We start from the raw sequence: 23,232 nt of genomic DNA, 5'->3' as shown, positions 1-23,232 counted from the left end.
CTACTCCAAAGCAACATGTTCCACAGCACACTGAGCAGGCTATCATTTGTTTGTTATTCCTCACAACTCCGAAAAGAGCCAACTAATCAACCAATGGGTTCATCTGTCACCCGTCTTCGCGACCACGTCGTCCGTCCTTCTTCGGTCAGACCAAAAGCTAAAACAAAATTGAGGTGGGCATTCAGCTAGTACTCCCTCCATTTTTATTTAGTCCACGTATTAGCTTTGGTCAAAGTCAAACTTTGTAAACTTTGACAAAGTTTATTAACAAATATATGAACATATACAATAACAAATCAATATCATTAGATTTATTATTGAATGTACTTTCACATCATATAGATTTATTATGGTAAATATTTATGTTGTTTTCTATAAACTTGGTCAAACTTTACGAAGTTTGACTTCAGTCAACTCTAATAGGCAGAGTAAATAAAAAACGGAGTGAGTATCTAACAAAATGGAGGTGGAGTTACAGTTTGTAACATCGAAGGACTTTTTTTTGGCGAATAACATCGAAGGACTTTGTTATTGCTTTATGTTTTATCACATCACTTTGTTGTTGCATTGTTGCTCGATCTAACGTATTCTGTTTATAGGTTTTAAATGAAGCTAGATCGTTCTAACAAAACCCACCGAAGGAAAGGCGACCCTACCTGGTTAACCGATAAGAACAAGCGGGTAATATCCCGTCAAATAAAAAAGAACAAGCGGGTGATATATTTCAACGGACGTCGTCACTGAATGTCCACACTGGCGCCTTAGTCAAATCCACATGAATGGGATGAGCCAGATAGTACGCCAAATGTATCACTAGTACAACATCTGTGATACCAATGAGCAGCCTCCAGTTCATGCATGCAACCCACCGCTCAAGTTAATATACAGACGGGCAATTTACATTACACGTAAGTACCGACAGCTATGGCTAGCTCCATAGTCCACTTTGATCCATTATCATTATATGTAAATATAATCTAACCAGTGCTGCCCTTTCAATGATCTCACTCTGACAAAAATAGGCAGGTCGTGCCTCACCAGTCAGCTAGGCACATGACTAGTCTACAACGACTGACCTACTCCCTCCGTCCAAAAATACTTGTCATTAAAATGGATAAAATAATATTTAAAACTAAAATACGTCTAGATACATCCCTTTATTTATTTTGATGACAAGTATTTCCGGATGGAGAGAGTACATGCGTACAATGGATGTCATCAGAATGATTAATGTATGTGTTTCCCTTAACGCGGCATTACAAAGCGCGGTAGGCCGGTTTCCCTGCCGTCTAACAGGCCGAAATTCGCAGGGCCATGTATGTGGGGTCAAGCCCCCCGACCGCTCGATTTGTTTTGTGATTTGTAAAGTTGTTAAATCCACACGAGTGCATAATAAAAAAACAAATCCATCAGAAAGTTTTTAAGTTTCAACGATGAAACTTACAGTTTTTGCATTATCAAGTTTTAAATAATTTCAGAGATATTCAGCAATTTTTCCTGTTGGCCACGGACACAAAATAATTGATTTTTATAGGTCGCTCATACTAAATTTTCAACACTGAAACTTAACATTTTTCTAAAAATTCAAAATATATTCAAAATAGATCAGCGCTGGTCGCGAGAAACACGAATATGAAACATAATTTAATTTCTAATTTTGGTTAAAAGATATAGAACTTGAAAATTGGAAGCCAAAATAAAAAGCCGGCACCAGGGACCCGAGTGTCCCCACACTTGCGTGCCGCAAATCCTAGTCTGTGTACCATAGCGTGTTTATCTACTTGTATGAAAATTATAAGGCCAACTCCACCGCACCACCGCACATGGACATCTATTCTGTCCGGATTTTGCCCTTTTGCATTGGCAAAACGGGCATGAGCATCGTCTGCCCGTCGGTGCTCCCAACCGGCCACCGCATCTAAAAAATTTGTCCATGTGTGGACTTAACACTGCTACAAGAATGTCTAACTATGGCGGGCGCAAAAAAGGCCAGCATTGACGGGTCAGAGTCTCAGGGGCGCCCGTCACTGACCTCCTGCTGCTGCTAACATGGCATCAGTGGCTGGCACGCGCCCGCCACTAGTGACTCTGTAGTGGTGGGCATCCAGTTATGCCCGCCACTGTTGATAGTTATAGCTGTGGCGGGGCCCACCATTGAAAGTTTAGGTACGTTTTTTGGAAAAGGAGGAATACCTCCGGCCTCTGCATCAGTCGATGCATGCAGCCATATTATTAGAAGTCGCAACAGAGTCTTAACATCCAAGGAAGCTCAAAATCCGAGCAAAAAAGGAGAAAATAAATATGTAAAGTGCCACAACTGGCAATAAGCGCCACATCCGGCGATAGAAAACAGGCTACGATGCCTACACACCTAGCTTATTATTAACTCGCTATCCAAATCGGCTGAAGATAGCCCGTGCTACCGTCTCCCAGCGGTTGCACCCAATAACCATAGGCTCCATGTAGTCCGCATCAGTTAGTAAGGACCGCATACGGATCCAGGCTGTAGCTCTGTAGATAACCTGTAAAAAAATGGTGAATATTGTACCATTAAAAAGCATATCATCTCTAGTGTTCCATATATATAGCCCACAATAAAGCACATATCCCTATCCAAATATGTTTAGATATGTGTATGTCTACTGTATTAAGCCACGTCCCAAATAATGTGTTTATGCTCATTGGAGGTTGGATGTTAAAAGCTATATGAATAGATCACCATAATAATTTTGCAAGTGGACACTCGAGAAAGAGGTGTTTAATCGTTTCGTTTTGATCATAAAAACAACACGTGGGGTTACCAACCCAATTCCTTTTCATCAGATTATCTTTGGTCAAGATGACTCTTTTGTGAACGAACCACATAAAGATCTTGATGCGGAGTGGAACTTTAATCTTCCAGATATGCAAAGACCTCGACAATAGCCCGGAGTCAATTAAGTCCAAATACATGGATTTCATATAGAATAATCCATTTGTGGTTAACTTCCAACTAATTTTATCTGCCTGATTTGAAAGTTGAACATCCATCAACCTACGGACCAGGTGTAACCGAGCATTCCAACGTTCCCCTACAAGAGATCTTCTAAATTGGATGTTAAGTGGTACTGAATTTAATACTGTAGCGACATAATCCTCCTTACGTTGCACAATATTATATAAGGAAGGGTATTGTAAAGTCAGAGGCGTCTGCCCTAGCCATGTGTCCTCCCAGAATCTAGTAGAGGTGCCACTACCAATTAGGAACTTCACCTGCTGGAAGAAAGTTATTTTTGTCTTCATTAACCCTTTCCAAAACGATGAGTCCGTTGGCCTTGCGTTCACCTGAGCCAAAGTCTTAGTATGTAGGTATTTATTCCTTAAGATTTGTATCCACATGCCTTCGCCTCCAAAGTTTAGGTACGTAAATTTAAAAATGTGCAGCCACCGCAACATTCGTGTAGCCATGGCTGCGTTTTGCATAAAACCCATGTAGAAAATTGCAATACGCTGCGATCTGGGATATTAGAAGGAAAATTAGTGTTTTCCTTGTGAATACTGCCGGGCCTGACACTAAAAGGCTGATAATTAGGCCGACGTTACGTGCGTTAGTTATAGAGATCGATGGATTGAGATCTGGTCATACAGGAGCAAGAGCGGGCTGAGCGGCACATCGGTGTACATCACGCACGATGACTATCGCCTACAGTCTGTTCGCCTCCTTTATCGCCTTGATCGCCTCGAAACCTCGTCGCCCGCAGACAGCGGCCGACGCAGGACAACCAGGCCTCACCGTCGCACCTCCCATGCCGAAGCTTCAGCCTACGCCCCATCACCGGTCTCTACGCCGCCGATTTCAGAGAAGCTAGGTGCCTTATTTCCGCCGATTTTACCCTAACTTATGACCTTGCTTTTGTTACTGGACAGGCCGAAGGCCTTGGTTGTTTGATCGTGGCCTTTGACTCCCGGAGCAAGACGTGGAAGCCCGTAGATGACTCGAAGGCTCTGTACGGGGATGATTGCTACATCTGCAGGACTGCCACATCAAGGTATGTAGATATCATCTATTTTTTTTTAGCCTTTCTGCCTCTTGGCTGAGTAGAAAGATAGCTAGTGTTTGCATGCACTTGCAATGTGAAATTACATTAACTTTTTCTCGGAAAGACATCAACGAAATGTCAAAACACAGCCAAATATGTAACTATCCAAATCCAACGAGACGCGGCCCTCGCGTCGCCCCCTGGCGAGTCGGGGGCGATCCGATCTTTCGCCGCCCGCCTCCCCTCATCCCCCTTCCGTCCCTCGCCACCGCCGGAGACGGCCGCCGACAAAGCCCGCGCGGACGCCGGGGAAGGTGGCGGCGGGGATCTCGGCGCCCGGGTCGATCCCGTCGGCCTGCGGGCCGGAGTATCGCATCGGTGGCCTGCGGATCCTTGGGCGGCGGCCCTATCGGCGAGGCGGCGTCGTCCGTCGGCTGGAGACGTCTGCCGGCGACGCTGGCCAGCGTACTCGGCCGCGCGGGTGGCGGGTCGCTGGTGGAGTCCGGCCATGGCGCAGTTCTCCGTTGCGTCAGATCTGGAGGTTCCCCTTTCTCCTGCTGCCTCTGTCGTCGTCCCGGTGGTTTGCGGTTGCAGGCTCCGGTGGTGGTGAGCCCTGGTGGTGTACTTTGGGTCTGGGGGAAACCTTGGCCAGTCTAGCCGGCCCGGCGGCGGCGACGCCCATGGGCGCCGCTTTCCTTCATGAAGGCACAGCTGAGGGCCCAATCTACCTACCCCGATCCTCGGCCGGATGAAAACCTTCAATCCTTTTCGGATCTGGCGGCAGCGGTGCTTTTTGCGTCGTGACCTTCCTGGAGGTGTCGTCAGGGGCACTGAGGCTCGGTTGGGAGTGCAGAGGATCTAGAGGTGGAGGGGATAAGACCAGTGGTAGCAGGTGGTGTTCGCGAAGGAGGAGCGGCGTTGCATCTGACACGTCGACAATGGCGGGTCTCAGCGGCATGGAGCAGCGGGGTCTCACTGCTGGGCGTGTGTTGATGGACGAGCGCAGGATGGTGGCGTTGCCTGGCGTCGTGGTGACGTCGTGGTTGCAAGCTAGATTGGTGGCAGGTGGCTACGGCGGCCTCATACCCGGCAGTCGTCCTCGTTGAGGAGTGCGCCGGACCGGTGGGTGACCCATACCCGGCAGGCGTCCTGGATCGGAACTTAGGTCTTAGGTGTTAGGTTTGGCTGCGAGGTCTGTTTGGTATTAGGCCCAGACTATCAGCATCCCTTCATCAAATGGATAGGATTAGCGACAGATGTTGCCTAGACGGTGGCTTCAGACTTACTGCTGTATTTCTTTGTAAGGTCTTTTGAGAATAATTAATAAAGTGGTTGTATGCATCGTCCAGATGCAGAGGCCGGGGGTCTTCCTCCTTTTCTAAAAAAAAATATGTAACTATATCTTAGGGCAGAGTAAATGATTTTTTTTTGTTGGATTAATAAGGACATGAATGGAGTACCTGCAATAAAATAAGAATGAACATGACAATGGTAATATACTGCAAACGAATGCACATTGAGTTATGGATCAGTATTTTTTTGGGGGAAGGAGTTATATATGGATCAGTCACAGCGTAATTATCAAACAATTATCATGTCTATGGAAATTGATAGTCATTCTCATTCCTAATGTGTATTTTGTTCGTATTATGTTCTCCAAACAAAAACTTAGAAGTAGCACAAAAAACTGAAAGTAGCTTTAAAAATTGAAATTGTTGAAGAACTATTTCATGTATACAATAGGGCCCCTGATTTTAGTTTCGCCTCGGACCCCTAAAATCTCAGGACAGGCCCTGTATCCTTCCGGTTGTATAATTAGTGAATGATAGCGGCAGTCGTTGGCCACATGCATCTTGGACTTGGGCCAGTGAGCAGGTTAGTCACGCATGCTTTTTCCGGGTAAAAAGGACGTCCCTGATGAATGTCCACACTGGCAGCCAAGTCAAATCCACAAGTATACTATCGATTAGCAAGATAGTGAGCCCTAGTGAGCCCGGGCTCGAAAACGACCCTCTCCCCAAATGCATAAGTAATGGAACCGGAGGCTCTTCCCTCATTCTGAAAAAATGGGCAGATCATTGGCATTCTTGCTGCCAGCTTTGCTTCTTGCTGCCACCGTTGAGAGCCTCCTCACCGTGAGGCCAGACTGCCAGGAGAGCTGCGGTGGAGTCGACATCCCCTACCCGTTCGGCATCGGCGCCGGCTGCTTTCGCCTGGGCTTCGAGATCACCTGCCTCAACAACACCATGCCGGTTCTGCCGGCTTCCACAGGGGTGGTACGGGTGCTGACCCTGCTGGTGATGCCGCGCCCGGAGGCCCGGGTGATGCTACCGGTGTCGTGGACGTGCTACAACTCCGCTGGCAACACCACGGCCGTGTCCCTGGACGGCAGAGTAAACTTCAACAAGGACAACGTGTACCGCATCTCCAACACCCACAACCAGCTCTTCGTCCTCGGCTGCAACACCTTCGTCTACACCATGAGCTGGTGCACAGCCCACTGCAACGATCCCCTGAGCGCCATGTACACCCTGTACAGCGGGTGCACCACCTACTGCAACGACTCCCGGAGCGCGCAGGACGGCGCGTGCGCCGGCGTCGGCTGCTGCCACGTCGACATCCCGCCGGGAATCGGCGACAACCTGATGAAATTCGACACCTGGTCGCGCGTCGGCAAGGAGTTCAGCCCCTGCGACTACGCCTTCATCGTGGAGAAGGGCAGCTACACCTTCCGGGCAGCCGACCTTCATATGGAGAAGCACACCAGATTGCCGCTGCGGCTCGACTGGGCCATCCGGGACAGCAACGTCAACTCCACTGCCTCCCTGTCCTGCGCCCAGCTGTCTCAGGGGAACAGCACCAGCTGTGTCAGCGACCACAGCGAGTGCGTCGACTCCACCAATGGCCCCGGATACGTCTGCAACTGCACAAAGGGCTACGAGGGAAACCCATACCTTCCCCATGGATGCACAAGTAAGCTACCGCTTCATCTATGAGAGCAGTTTTTCTAAACGCCTATTCAGTTACACCTCCCTATCAGCTGGGCTGTTCATACGTGCATCAAGATCTGTGCCAGCGTTTATTTCGCTCTCAAAAAACATCTCTTTTTTGTATCTCTAAAACCATAAAACTTACGATTTGAAACTTTGTAGTTCACTGAATCGTTTGAAAACAGAATGTAGAAAAATCACTTCGGGACTTCTTTACCATTATATAATTAATGAATTCATTTTGGATTTTAAATATTTGAAAACTTTAAATTGCACAAAAAATTCCAAACTATTTTGCAGCAAAACCATACAACTTATAGCAGATGCCCCAGATTGCTGGCAGCATTTTGCACGTGTGTTTGCAGCAAAACATACAAGAGTTGGAAGCATCCGAAAAGCACCCATGCAACAATGAATATTCTCGAAGAACTAGGGGCTGTTTGGTTTGTGCCCCAACTTGCCCTGCCAAAATTTTGGCATACCCAAAGCAAGGGCATGACCAAAATTTTGGTATGGTAGTGTTGCTTGGATTGTTGCCATAGCACCTAACAATTATTTGGCAAAATGGTTGGGTCTTATTTTGGTTTGTAGCCAATTAACATGTCACATATCAGTATCTGAGGTCTTTTTTCTTTTTTTTATGTGAATGAGCATCTGAGGTCCTAACCTGAAAATTTTATACAAGGAGCCAATAAACCATGATGATCAAACGTTCAGAAAAAAAACAGTAAAAAATGGTTCACCGAAGCAGCATGCACACGCTTTTGGTAAGTGAAACACAGGTACTAGTTGGCTGGATCGATACGATCCTTGGAGGCGTAAGTAGGCCAGCTAGCTAATTATTTTTCCGGCTCACGCAACACCCGGCATAATACGACGGGATGCTAGCAGGTTGGCAACCAATATTTTGGCGGACGAATTCTTCACCCTCGGCTCGCCCGCGTATTGGCGAGAAATTGCATAGGCAAACGGCGGCTGTGTTGGGCAAGCCAAATATTTGATGTCCAACCAAACAGCAGCCAAAACTCATGGGCACGCCAATATTTTGGCAAGGCCAACTTTGGTTCAAAACCAAACACACCCTTAACCTTGTGCTGGAGGGCTCACTAGCCACGAATCCAACTCATCGGAGCTCCACCAAAGTCAGATTGAGTGACCCTGAACCTGTTCCCCCTCAGAATCCCATCTTCCAAAGCTCAACACCGACATCAATCTCGATAGTTGAGCCATGAGGTCACCCATGGCTGTGGCTAACCAGCTTGGTGGGGGAGAGGGAGGGCCGGGGATGAGAACGGTGGAAGAGGACCCGAGGTGGAGGAACATACTCCCTCTGTTCCTAAATATAAGTCTTTTTTAGAGATTTTAATATAGGCTACATATGGATGTATATAGACATATTTTAGAGTGTTGGTTCACTTATTTGCTTCATGTGTAGTCCATATTGGAATATCTAAACAAACTTATATTTGGACCGAGGGGGTATATCACTGGGGGAGGGGGCAAGAGGAGGAGGAACGACAGGAGATGAGGGCAGTGGAGCAGGAGGAACAACGAGGTGGCGAAGATAGACGAGAGTGTGCGCAAGCCGCTAGGCGAGTGAGCGAAACGACCAACCGCTCGGCCAGATTGCTCGCCAAGTGGGGACCATTTTCCATCCTCAAATGATACCGACAAGATTCTATAACATAGACTTGTCACGAAGTAGACGGGGTTGTACTCGAAACAGGCTTTCGCCCCGCTTTATATATAAAGCAACAACCACACAGAGTCAGGGGAGTAGCCAGGCCTAGGACTGCCCGGGCCGTGGCCCTGGGCGTGGAGATGAAATCCTTTGGGGCACTGTGTAGCTATAGTACATACTGTGCCAAGGAGGCTGGCCCGGGGCGTGGAGATTTCCTGCCTACGCCACTGCACAGAGTACACAGCTGAATAATACAAGGAGATGGGATGACCCTCGAACAATTTTGATCCCACGATAACCAGATCACGTAGCACGCGACTACGCTGCTGACATAGAGTACAGGATGAAGGCAGCTTGTACTCCCTCCGGCCCATAGTATAAGAGTATTTTGCAAGCTATCATGCATGGGCAGAAGATATGAAAAAAAACTGTAACACAGTGGAGAGAGACGGCTGCTTAAAAAATGATATGAAGAAGAATTATAGCTCTGCGTACGTAATCCGTATAAAATTTTCCTAACCAAGTCATTTGTGATCTAGCTGTTGGATTTACGTGCTGATTGGTGCTGCGAGGCCATGGCTTCCTCATCTTTGACAGTGAACTTTATGGAGGCAGTGCCATGAGGACATGTTCGGTTAATCCCTCACCCAATTCCTGTTGGAATTAATCAGTAACATGCACTTAATCCCTCCCTTTAATACTTCATTATTCCTGTACTAGTCACAGAACTGTCTCACGTTGTTCCTGTACTGTTCACGGAACTAAAGTCTGAAAGATAAAAGCACAATCAGGACAATCAGGGCATTTACAGTTAGTTTCCAGCCCAATCAAGACATAAAAATCACTGAATCCCTAAACCAAAAGCCGGCGCTCACCTCGCAATAAAATTCCGAATGCAAGAACTCGTGACTAGAGGTGGAAGCTGGTGGATAATCCGAATTATCCAGCATTCGTATTCGAGAAATTTAAAATGGATGTTGTAATATCCGAATCCGAACAAAAATGAAAATAGATATAGTAAATATCCATATTCATTTATGATATTGAATTTTAAAACAAATTTTGATATGAAAATGGATATATCCGTATTCGAATATAATTGTGTTAGCCAATTTTGTTAATCTAGCCCCATATGCCAATTATCCAACCAAAAACAAGAACAAAGCGGTCCAATTTATTTTTCTGTGAACTACGTGCTGGCACTCAATCAAGTAGTAGCGCTGGCATGTCACTCGGCTCCTCGGCTCACTTCGGTGGCAATTTCTCCTTAGGCGCGTGTCTCAGCAACACAAAACGAGGGAACTTGAAACTATTGTGTATTATATCACTATATTTACCTTCGTACCGTTCGGTAGTTGAATCATTATAAGACACAAGTCTATTATTTCCTTATATTCGTTTCCGGCTACACGGCCGCCGTCAGTGGGGAGGAACGTCGGAGATGCAAGTCCGCTGCCACCGCCAAGCTCACCTCCGGGTCGCGCGACGTCCCGCGCGCTGCGTCGTTGGGATTCTTTTCACGGTGTATAGTGGGCAGGATTAGGAGGGAATGGGTCAGGAATCATACCGAAATGACGAAAACTGAATAAAAAAGTGAATAGGCCGAGGTGATACTCGTGGAACGGGCCATGACCCGCTGGAATGAGTGTAACCGAATGTAGCCCAAGGGGGGGGGGGGGGGGGGCGGCTGGAGGCATACAAGAGAACATAGGGATTATGATTGGAGAATTGCATCGACAAACCTACTACTGATTGTGTAGTAACCGGATGATGAATTTTGACTGTCATGAAGGTAATCCACATTTTCTTGGAATATGATTTATGCTTGAAAACTACCGAGGACAAATGATTTGCTGTTCTTTAACTTAATTGTACTTTTTGTGTGGAATATGAGCTCTAATGACTATAATTGGTCTATTCATGATGCAGATATCGATGAATGTGCACGTCCACGAGAGGAGTTCCCTTGCAAGGGTGAATGCCGCGACACCGCGGGTTCATACAGTTGCACATGCCTTCCAGGTTATCGGAGTAATGGAGATCCAAGAGAAAACCCATGCAATCCAAACTTCACACTTGCAGCAGAGCTTGCCATCGGTATATGCATATTAATTTCACATTTAGTCTTTAAAATTCTCGTCAATCTACAACCATTCGCACTACTACATAACTACTTATCACATACGGGTCCAAAACCCATCAATTACACAATATATATGGGTTATTACAAATGGCTGCATGTGCCGAGCCGTTTTTGATATGTTTTCATGTACAGTCCACAATCAGATTCATGTACCATAGATTCGTCGGAGCTAAACATGCCTCACCAGTGCAGCCAGGTAGTGCTTCACTATAATGCCCGTGGGCTTTTTATATAGTGTTCGCTTGGATTCTAGGAGTACCCAAATGACCATATCGATGAGGAGAACCCATAAACGACATATATATTTAGATCTTCTCTTAGCCCCCCCCCCCCCCCAAATGCGGCATCGAACATAGACTTCCGGGCGGAGGGCAGCCAAGCGCTCCATCGCCTCTTCTGACCATCTGTTTACCATCTTCTCGGGCTCCAAAATCTGAAATATGTGTGGATTCAAAATCGTTAGGGAGGAGAGGTACTGAAAAAATTGAGATTTAAAAAAGAGGCACAAATCTCACTAGGGGGTGACATTTCATACCTGGAATCTGAACGGAACTTCCATGCAGAATCCTTCATATTTCTAGAGGGAGTGTGATGGAAAAATAAAGGTTGACCACATTCCATTTGGATGGGAAGGAGATGATGAGAAAAGGGTGTTGACGGGAAGAGATGAGGGTGGAAGGGAGAATAAGGAGAAAAACTGGATCTGGATCTGGGAGTAGACACGCATTGTGTGGTGGAGGAATATATATCTTGCCAACATTGAAATTTCTATTTCTGATGATGGGCGAGACCTGAAATTTCTGGTCTTCAACTATCAAGATTTTTTTAGAACTGTCTATGAAGACCCGCAAAGCCATCTCGGTGCCCATGTCTGACCTCTCATCCCCTCATGTCCTTGCATCTTGCTCGAAAACCTTAAGACCCACAAAGATATTTAGTTGTTTTCATGTCTAGTTGTCCCTTACTTACATTTCTGGAATGTTTGTGTTGTGAGTGATGCTGACAAATGCACCTATATTATAAATGATATCTTCTCTAAAATTTTCAATATTATTTGCCTACAAGAGTCTAAGCTAAATCCTCTTATGTATGGAAATCTTGCTCCTTCCTTCCCCTCTTGGTATACCTTAGATATTCTTGAGTCCCTATGGCCTTCTTGAGGGGGCATCTTTACCGATTGGAACCCTTCAGTTTTCCATACTAATTCTCTAGCTTGTCCCGACTCCCTATCCACCTCATTTTCCTCGATCACTACTGACCTTACCTCATGAAACTAACACATATGGCCCTCATGCCCTAATGAGAAGTGTACCTTCCTATAGGAGATACTTTCGAATTGGTAGTTCTTCAATGATACCTCCATTCTTGTTGGATACTACAGCCTCATCTGCTCCACCTATGATAAAAACATCAACCACTTCAACTCGTCCTCAGTCTCTTTCTTCAACAACGTCATTAGTACATATTTCCTCCATGAAGTTTTTCTTCTTGACAACATGTGCACATGGTCAAGTAAGCGCAAAATTCCAACTCCGTCCTAAAAGACATCCTCTTACATGGCACCTCTTTTACCTCCCTCACCCACACCATCTCCCATCATCATCCTGGCTCCACAACCTCTTGTGAAATCACCACTTTCGTCTTCAAGAACATCTGGCTTCTTTACCATTCCTGCCTCAACATTGTCCATGGTGCCTTAGACATGCCCATTCCTGACGTTGGCGCCACTAGCACACTTGTCCACTATCTCAAGCAATGCCTAGTAACCTCAAATTCCTTAACACGCCACAAAAACAATCTGAATGTGTTCATCCATGATGGAAAATTCATCATTAATCTGCTCGACATTTATGAATAGGAGCGTGCCCTCTCTTCTAATGAGAAGCTCATATGATTGACCTTTCTCCATAGGCTTGTTGTAGCTATCAAACATGAGAAGAAATTTTGGCAGGAGCACCACAAAGTTTGCATCATCATCCATGTGTTAATATATATCTAGTGATTAGCTTGACGAACCACCAAAGCATCCTGGAGCCTGATGGTTTTGCTCAATGTTTCTGCAAGGCTTTCAAGGTACTTGTCTACCCTGCCATCATCATCTTCATTGATTCCTTCCACCACGGTGAGGGTCAGCTCGATTACATGAACCGGTCCTTCCTTATCCTTCTTCCAAATAAGGAGTGAGCGCTAGATTACAAACTTTTGGACCATCTTGCTGCAAAATAGTTGCATGAAGATGACGACAAATTCCCTCACTTCCCTCCCACAACTGCAAATTTGTATGGTCATTGGCCTTGACCAAACAAGCTTCATCCAAGAGTGCAGGATCTCCAAAAATGTTGTATACGTCTCTAGGACCATTCTCCAAAAACATGGCACCCCCACTCAGGTACCTAGATAAACTTTGCAAAAACTTTCGATTTGGTTTCCTGGGACAACCTCATTGTCACTCATCACATCAATAGATTCTAGGAAACAAAATTCTCCTAGAGTCACACCTTCATTATCTCTTCTTACATCACAATATTGATAAACGACGCAACCAAAAAATGGTTCATCTGGTAAAGGTGCTTTTCCCAAGAAACACCCAGTCACCCTACCTATTCATTTTGGTGTCCAATGTCCTACGCATGCAGCTCCACCCATAATCTTCACTCGGCCTCACCCTCTTAACACTTGTCACTGTCCACACCAAGAAATTCTCCATTATGCCAATGACACCCTCCTTATCCATAACCACATCAATGATGCTATCAACATGTGGCGTTGCATCAGTGCAATTGCGTTGGTGACTAGCTTCATCTTAAAATATTGAAAAACATTGTGATCCTAACGAATATCGAATTAACGAGCTTATGGCCATCGTTGAGGCTCTAAGCTGCAATGAAGACCAATTCAACTAGGTTTACCTAGGGATCCTACTCTAATAAGAAACTTGTGAAGCTTGACCTTTCCTCACTTTGTCACAAAAGGTGTACAAGTACCTCACAAAGTAGAAGGCCCACTTGCTTTTGCTGACTGGGACCGCATCCTAGTGAATGGGGTGCTTTCCAATTTCCCAACCTTAGAAATGTGAGTTCCTGAGCTCATGGCTAGAGTGGTCGAGGCCATCAAGGCCGCCACATGTTTCCATATTTCACGGATGACCATTGCTCTGGTGTCCATGTTTGGTTTCCTGAAGCTTTGTTTCTCGCCGCGTGGATGATTGCTGGAAAAACATCTGCAACTTGAAGCTCCATAACAAGAGCCACCTTCTCAAGCTGCTTCACTGGCTCCACCAACCACACCAATCAGGTTTCGTCCTTTGGTTATGGTCGGAGTTTGACTCGTTCTCTGCCGCAAGCGCCTTGTCGTCCCCGATGTGGCTCTCTGTGTCATCATTCCTTCTAGATTGCAAGGACATATCAACTACCATCATTGTCGTGGAAACACACCCTCCTTTTGGCATGACACTTGCTCCGATGTCTTCCCATTGACCGCTCAGTTATTGCCTCTTTTCTCACACTCCATCACGGACGACACCTCTATCCACTAGCTGATCTATGCGAAAATCTTCTCTACTCTCGTGCCATGGCTATCCTGTCATGTCAAGCTTGTTAATTTTACCGACCTCTTATTGTGGTCTGCCTGCAACACGACATCAACGATCGGTGCTCAATATTCCTCTGCTCAACAAAGGCAAGACTCTGTCCTCCAACTGCTATACGATCTTTGCTTGGCTTGTGTGCAATCGACACATTCAGTATAAGTCAAACTTGGTGAAGAAGAACATCTTCGATGATGCCACCTATGAGCTCTGCCATGTCTCCTACTACTCCAAACACATAATGTTCTGCTGCCAAAACATTACAATAATTTAGGGTGCTATCGGGCTTGATGATCATATCCTCTCCTCCTACTCAATCCAGATGAGCGAGCCTCTGCCCAGTGACTTGGGAGGCATGGAACACATTCCATGTCCTCCTGCTCCGGAACATTTGACTCCACCACAACAATGAGCGGCTTCGCCATCACCACAATGTCTACTCGAAAAATGTATTACCTCCGTTCCGATGAATAAGGCGTATATAAATTTTGTCAAAACTCAAAAACTTACTATGTTTAACCTTATCTGATCCTTGAATTGTATATTCTGTTAAGCAACTTATAATAAGGCAATAAAAGGCTATATGCATCACTTCGATGAAGAGGCCGGAGTTATCCCCTTTCCAAAAATAATCTATTAATATTGAGTTGGTATCATAAGTGTTGATATTTTTGTCTATAACAATGGTCAAACATAGAGAAAGTTGATTTTGACCAAATTTATATGACTTATTCATTGGAACAAAGGGAGTTCATGGATATTTCATCTTAAGCGTCAAGATAAAGCAAGCAGGATCATGACTAATGTTGTATTAAATCTATGTTTGCTTTGGCCAAAGATCAAGCAGAGACGAACGCGAGAACTTGCATGCAAAAATTCGCCAGAAACTCACGCGCACAACTTGTGGCAATTTTCTATATATTTCACTTTGGCAAGGCACTGCTCCTTGCAGCGTCTACCTCTTTAGTATAAGAGAAGCGTCTTTACCTCTTTACTTATTGAGGCTGTAAAATTATTAATTTAAATATAAAGATGTAGATGAAGATGAAGTTACTTTATATAAAATAATTAGGTACCCTTCCAAGAATCATATGATATTGCCAAAAAGCAAAAATGAAACATACTATACAATTATGTTGATATTTGTTTGTTATATATAAGCAGCAGTACTGCAGCATCTACATAAACACAGCGACTTGCATGCATGGGATGATGTAGGTTAAAAAAGACGTAGCTTAATTAGTTCGTCTCCTTAATTTTAGCAAAATAAGTTAAGAATAATTAATAACAAGTCTAACTAGTATCTAATTGCATGACCTATTGCAGGCATCAGTCTGAGTGTGTCCTTGATAGTTGTTGCTCTACTTTTGGTACTCATAATGCTCCAAAAGAGAAAACTGGATAAAGTATTTGAAAAGAACGGAGGCAGGATACTTCAAAATGTGAAAGGCCTGACGATTTTCTCAAAGGAAGGATTAAAGAAAATCACAAAAAATAATTCAGAGTTTCTTGGGAATGGAAGCTTTGGTAAAGTCTACAAAGGAACTCTTCCTGACAATACCATGGTGGCAGTTAAGGCCTCTATCAAGGTAAATGAAGCTACAAAACAGGAGTTCGCTGAAGAAGTGGAGATCCATTCACATATGATCCACAAGAACATTCTCAAGCTCATTGGTTGCTGCCTCGAGGTGGATGTTCCAATGTTAGTGTACGAGTTTGCTGCTAATGGGAGCCTCGGAGACACTCTCCATGGCAACAAAAAACAAAACCTTCCCTTGGACTTACGTTTGGACATAGCAATTGGGTCTGCAGAAGGGTTAAGGTACATGCACTTGTACACAACTCAAGCCATACGACATGGTGATATCAAACCAGATAACATACTTCTTGATGACAACTTAACACCAAAAATCTCAGATTTTGGGTTGTCAATGCTTCTTAAAGAGGAATATTTTGCCAAGAAGGTGGTTGGGTGCATGGGTTACATTGACCCGGTGTTCATGAAAACTGGGCTCTTAACACAGAAGAGTGACGTCTATAGCTTCGGAGCTGTTCTCTTGGAACTCATTACCGGGAAGGAAAATGTATATGATAAGAACCATAGCCTCATCATCGAGTTTTGCAAAGTTTTTGAGAAAGAAAAGACTGGGAGGGCAATGTTCGACAAGGAGATTGTTGCGACCGGAGAAGATATCTTTATCCTAGAAGAAATTGGTAAGTTGGCTATCGAATGTCTAAAAGAAGACATAGAAGATCGACCAGATATGACGGAGGTAGCAGAACGACTTGTGATGCTTAGGAGAGAAAGGAAGCTTCATAAAACTCCCAATAGAACTCCTAGCCGCTTTGAGGAAATAAATATGGAATATTCGCCAAACAATATTGACAGAAGTGGACCTAGCAGTGCCACATGTTCGGTGCCATCCACTCCAACAAGCAAAGATTTCGATGCTAGTCCATAGGTCAGAGCTGATGTAGTGTGCTGGCATTAGAAGATGTGTTTTATGGTATGTAACGCTTTCTCGACAATATATTGATCGACCTCTTGTAAGTTGCAGATATATATGACATAATTGTAGCATATGTGTGGATACATACTTTGTGTGTAAGCGACCAATATATATCATGCCAGTGTCAGCATGATACAGTGTGCGGAGAAGGTATTTGGCTATTAATATAAATAATAGCACTATTTGGTTGGAAATCATATTAGTCTACTATCTGATGTATTTGTTACAGTGTGCCAAGAAAGTATTAAGACTTACACAACACTAGTAGAGTAGTAGAGGCGATATATATAGTGACAATATCTAATGTATTACTATTCTTTCAACAAAGTGTAGCACAAATTAGGAGTTGCACCGCACTAAGATCTATTTGGTTTCCCTAAAAAAGGCTCTATTTGGTTGGTTTGTAGCCATCTTAACGGAAAAGCTGAAGCCCAACCAAATGGCACTGTTTACATATTTACATGATAGGTTGTTTCTCACAGGTTGAAATTGTAAAGATTGGAGGAAGCGTTGAACCCTTTGATCTCGGGCCGCTGTATATATTGAGAATCTGTCGTGGGTTACAAGTTTGGGAGATCGCTAGGACTCTCCAGAATTACACGAGAGAGAGAGAGAGAGAGAGAGAGAGACAGAAGATAACATGAGAGGGAGAAGAGATAGAAGTTTGAATACAACATATATCTCTACCTATCTATCTAACATCCTCCCTCAATCTAAACCTATGAAACTCTGTCAAGATTTAGATTGTATATGAACTCATTCATCCTCCTCGTGGATAGTGGCTTAGTAAACCCATCAACAAGTTGATCTCCTGTTGGAATAAACCTGATATCAAGTAGCTTCCGAGCCACTCGTTCTCTGACAAAATGGAAATCAACTTCTATATGTTTTGTTCGTGCATGGAAAACAGGATTTGTTGAAAGGTAGGTTGCACCAATATTGTCACACCATAGCCTTGCAACCTGTGGAACTTTTATCCCAAGTTCACATAACAAAGTCTGAATCCACATGACTTCAGCAGTTGCATTTGCCAGTGCTTTATACTCTGCTTCAGTACTGGATCTAGAGACAGTAGCCTGTTTTCTTGCACTCCACGATATAAGATTTGATCCCAAGAATACAGCAAGTCCACCTGTGGACCTTCTATCATCAACACATCCTGCCCAATCTGCATCAGAATATGCACTCACTAGCATAGATGGTGACTTAGTAATTTTAACTCCAAGCCCCATTGTATACTTGAGATACCTCACAATCCTCTTAACAGTTGTCCAATGAACTGTACTAGGAGCATGCAAAACCTGACATGCCTTGTTCACAGAATATGAAATAGGACGAGTTAAAGTCAAATACTGAAGTGCGCCAACAATGCTTCTATAATTTGTTGCATCCTCTGGACCAAGTACCTCTCCTCCCTCAACTGAGAGTTTTTCTGAAGTTGAGAGTGGTGTACTTACAGGCTTACAATATTCCAGTCCAATCCTTTTTATAATATCAGCAGTATATTTTTCTAGTGTCAAAAGTATTCCATCTTTCACCTGTTTTACTTCAATACCAAGAAAATAGTGAAGATTGCCCAAATCCTTCAATGCAAACTCCATATTAAGATCATGAAGAAGACTTGTAGTAGCATCTGGATTGGAACTAGCAACAATAATGTCATCAACATAAACAAGAACAAATATTGTTATACTACCTTTGTTATAGAAGAATAGTGAGGTATCTGCCTTTGATGGAGTAAACCCAAGTCGTTGTAGCTGAGTACTTAATCTTGAGTACCAGGCTCTAGGTGCCTGCTTTAATCCATACAAGGCTTTATCTAGCTTGCAAACATGATGTGGTGTGTTTTTGTTTTCATACCTTGGTGGTTGCCGCATGAACACGTCTTCCTCAAGAACACCATGAAGAAACGCGTTCTATACATCTAGCTGTCATAAACTCCAACCTCTAGAAATAGCAATAGACAGTACAAGTCTGATGGTAGCTGATTTAATAACAGGACTGAATGTATCTTCATAATCAATCCCAAATCTCTGCTTAAAACCCTTTGCAACTAGTCTATCCTTATATTTGTCTATGCTTCCATCTGCCTTTCTTTTGATCTTGTAAACCGATTTGCAATCAATCACATTTTTACCTTTCCCTGGTGGAACTAAGTGCCAAGTTTTACTTTTCATGAGTGCTAGATATTCTCCGTTCATAGCTTCTTTCCACTCTTTATGTGCTAATGCATCACTAAGACTTTCTTGTTCACCAACACTAGTAAGAAAAGCATATTTGCATTTGCCATACCTTATGGTGCCATCTTTGTATTCCTTTGGCTTCGATGTCCCATATTGAGACCTGGTGGTTCGCTGAGACACCTGAGGTACAACAATTGTAGCAACAGAATTATTATTTTCGGAACCACATGCCTCTGATGTAGCAGATCCTGAGACAGCAGGGTGAGCCACAGAAGATCCAAGCACATTACACGGAGGGGATCGACCGCCCTGGCGCTCCAGATCCGAGAAATCCAAATCGGCAGAGGGAATCAGCATCGAATCGGGCGTCATCCTCATACTGGGCGACCCAACAGGAGAACTCCGCGTGGCATCCGCTATGACCGCCCGCTCGGGTGTGCGGCAGGCCGCCTCGTGCGCGGGCCCTGCCTCGGTCGGCTTGTCTCCTGTGGGCCTGGCCAGCCCACGCATGGCGGCTGGGGACTCGCGGAGACCGCCCGCATCCAGCCCGCGCCTGGGCTAGCGGGGCCACCTGCTGTTGGCGCTGACGCTGCTGCAGGATCCTCCTCGGATCGCGCGTTCTGGAAGCTGCTGCGCTGCGCCAAATCATCATAGGATCCAGCGCCGTTTTTGTCCTGTTCTGCACACATAAAATCATGCCTAGAAACTGCATTGCTGTCATTAGATGCATTGTTTTCATCTGAATCTTTTCTGGTTGGATTAATCTCATGATCAGTTTCAATTAATTCACAACCATGATCAGGAGAAGTCAAAGGATCAGAAAGAAGGGAGATTTCTTGACGAAGGAGAGCACCTGCATTTGGATGAAGTTGAGCAAACGGAAAAAGAGTTTCATCAAAAACAACATCATGAGAGATATAGACTCGTCCTGTGGAAACTTCAAGACACTTGTAGCCTTTGTGAAGATTGCTATAGCCAATGGAAACACACTGAGTTGACCGAAAATCAAGTTTGTGACGATTGTATGGTCGAAGATTGGGGTAACAAGCACACCCAAATATTTTGAGGGAGTTGTAATCAGGTTTTTGATGATACAGTTTCTCTAAAGGAGTTGAATTTCCAATGACTCTACTAGGAAGCCTATTTATGAGATATGTGGCAGCAATAAAAGCCTCATCCCAATATTTGAGAGGCATAGAAGCATGAGCAAGTAGTGACAACCCTACTTCGACAATGTGACGGTGTTTGCGCTCGGCAGAACCGTTCTGTTGATGAGCATGAGGACAAGAGACATGATGTTCAATGCCTATACTTCGAAAGAAGGAGTTGAGTTTTTCATACTCCCCGCCCCAATCACTTTGGACGGCAAGAATTTTTCTGTCAAAGTGACGTTCAACAAGCTTTTGAAATTCTTGAAAAACAGCAAAAACTTCAGATTTGTGTTTAAGAAGATATATCCAAGTAAACTTGCTGATAATCATCAATGAAACTAACATAATATTTCTTTCTTCCAAAAGAATCTCTTGCATGACCCCATACATCACTAAATATAAGCTCTAAAGGAGCATGAGAAACACTACTAGACTTCGGATAGGGAAGTTGGTGACTCTTGGCACATTGACAAGCTTCACAAACGGACTCATTATTTTCTCTACCTGACAATGGAAGATTGTCTTTATTAACTACTTGCTCAACTATAACAGAAGACGGATGTCCTAATCTTTGATGCCATCTTGCCAAGGAGGGCTTGACGACGGAATAAACTTGACAACGATGCTTGCGGCTAAGAAACCTTGATGTAATAGGGTAGAGACCACCGATGCATCTACCGTGATGAAGAAGTTCCCTCGTTGCCCGATCCTTGATGAAAAAATATTTTGGATGAGTTTCAAAAAAGACATTATTATCAGCTGATAAACGAGACATTGATGCAAGATTTTTGTTAGCTTGAGGAACATGAAGGACATCTTCAAGAACGAGATCACTTTTAGAAGTAGGGGAATTAATGAAAGCACGACCAATATGATGTATGTCCATACCTCCACCGGTTGCAGCAGTGTTCACTTGATCGTTGCTGTAATATCTTTCACGAGTTGCAAGCTTCTCAAGTTCACCCGTGATGTGGTCGGTTGCACCAGAGTCAGCGTACCACACGGTTTCTCCTTCTCCGGCTTGTTCTCTCAAGGCAGCAAGGACATGGTGCTCTTCAGGAACATAGTTCTCATCATACCTATGCCAGCACTCAAGTACTTCATGACCAGGCTTCTTGCAGAGCTGGCATCGGGGTCGAGGCCGTCCACCAGATCGGCCGCCATTGTTGTTGTTGAAGGAGCATGCACCATTATTGCTGTTGCTGTTTGAGCGTCCATGTCCATAGTTGTTGTTGCCGCCTCGGCCACGCCCTTGTTGGCCTTGGTGACCACGGCCCCGACCACCATAGCCACGGCCACGGGTTAAGGCGTTCACCGAAGATTGGCGCAGATTCCCTTGCTGGAGCAGATTGATGCAGGCTTCAAAGCTAAGAAGCTGGTTGTAGAGCTCGGTGACGGTGACTGGCTCGACGCGGGCAGAGAGGGCCGAGACAACCGAGTTATACTCCATGTCCAGGCCCTTCAAGACGAAGGAGATGATCTCGCCATCGCCGAGCGGAGATCCGGTGCAGGCGATCTCATCCGTCAGGGCCTTGATCTTGGCGAGTACTCTAGCATCCCCATGTTTCCCTTCTGGAGATTTGCAAGGGCGATGCGAGTATTGACGAGCTGCGACTGGGTTTGCACAGCGAAGAAGGCGTGGATGGCGCTCCACACCTCAGCCGGCGTCTGGAGAGTTACGACCTGCGCAAGAACCTCATGTGATAGAGATCCCATAAGGTAACCTTGTACCTGCTGCTGCTGGGCGTACCAGATCATCCTGGCATAGTTGAAGACCTGCTCTTCCTTCCCATCCTTCGTGATGGTGATGGTGGCAGGGGGCGCCATGTTTGTGGCGTCCAGGAAGTGCTCCATCTGTGCCCCCTTGATCTGGGGTAGCACGATAGCCTTCTAGAGAAGAAAGTTCGTCCTCGTCAGCTTCTCTGACGGAGGCGATCCGAGGGAGCTAGCGCCGTTGCTGGAGGTGGAAGAAGAAGCGTAGGAGGAACCGGCGAACTGGGTAGTCAGGGCGCTCATGGTGGATGTAGTAAGCGTGGAGATGGTAGCGGCGGCGGTGGATGCATCTGTTCCTGCCATGGCTGTGATCTACGGCGGCTAGGTTGTTTTCTTCTCTGGGCTGAAGGCTTTCTCGTAGGTTTGCTAGATGCGATGAGGATAGGCTCTGATGACCATGTAAAGATTGGAGGAAGCGTTGAACCCTTTGATCTCGGGCCGCTGTATATATTGAGAATCTGTCGTGGGTTACAAGTTTAGGAGATCGCTAGGACTCTCCAGAATTACACGAGAGAGAGAGAGAGAGAGAGAGAGAGAGAGAGAGAGAGAGAGAGAGAGAGAGAGAGAGAGAGAGAGAGAGAGAGAGAGAGAGAAGATAACACGAGAGGGAGAAGAGATAGAAGTTTGAATACAACATATATCTCTACCTATCTATCTAACAGAAATTGCCACCTCTGACGGTTCTAGCAACCATTAGACCACACAAGGCAGTGAAACCTAGGTTCATTAGGGACGAGTATCAAAACCTCTTGGAGATAGGCCACATCTAAGGCGGTTGGCCATTGGTGAACCGTGAGTGGCAGGCGGTTTTTCTGAAGGAGCCCGTCACATGTGGACTTATCACAGGTGGTCCCAATTTTTAATCCACCTGTTATATGTAACTTGCTATATTATGGAAGGGCACGTCATTGCGTCTTGTGCTTCAGATCGTAAGGACGGCGAAGACATATGGGAGAAAGACCAACTGAGGAGCAGGGACAAAATAGTGGAACTTAGCTCTTCAAATCGTGTAATTAAGTAAATCCATAGACATATGGGACGTGTGAACATCCGTCTAACTCATTTATAGGGTCGTGCTCTGTTCCAATCGAGGAAACTGTTTGAAGTGAAATGGAAACTTCTATTCAGTGGAAGTTGCAGGTTCAATTTATATTGTCAGAACAGACGCGACACTAGAGAGAGTTGCGAGAGAGAGA

At 44.9% G+C, this 23,232-nt stretch overlaps 1 pseudogene; it reads right to left on the bottom strand.

Annotated features, from left to right (window-relative positions):
• Window positions 1–21,622: 21,622 nt before the first annotated feature.
• LOC123126405 (uncharacterized) lies at window positions 21,623–21,761 on the bottom strand (annotated as a pseudogene).
• Between the last annotated feature and the right edge of the window lie 1,471 nt (window positions 21,762–23,232).

The sequence above is a fragment of the Triticum aestivum genome, chromosome 5D (genome assembly GCF_018294505.1).
Source record: "Triticum aestivum cultivar Chinese Spring chromosome 5D, IWGSC CS RefSeq v2.1, whole genome shotgun sequence".
NCBI lineage: Eukaryota > Viridiplantae > Streptophyta > Magnoliopsida > Poales > Poaceae > Triticum > Triticum aestivum.
The sequence above is the reverse complement of the archived record's forward strand: the minus strand, read 5'-3'. Positions and strand labels throughout refer to the sequence as shown.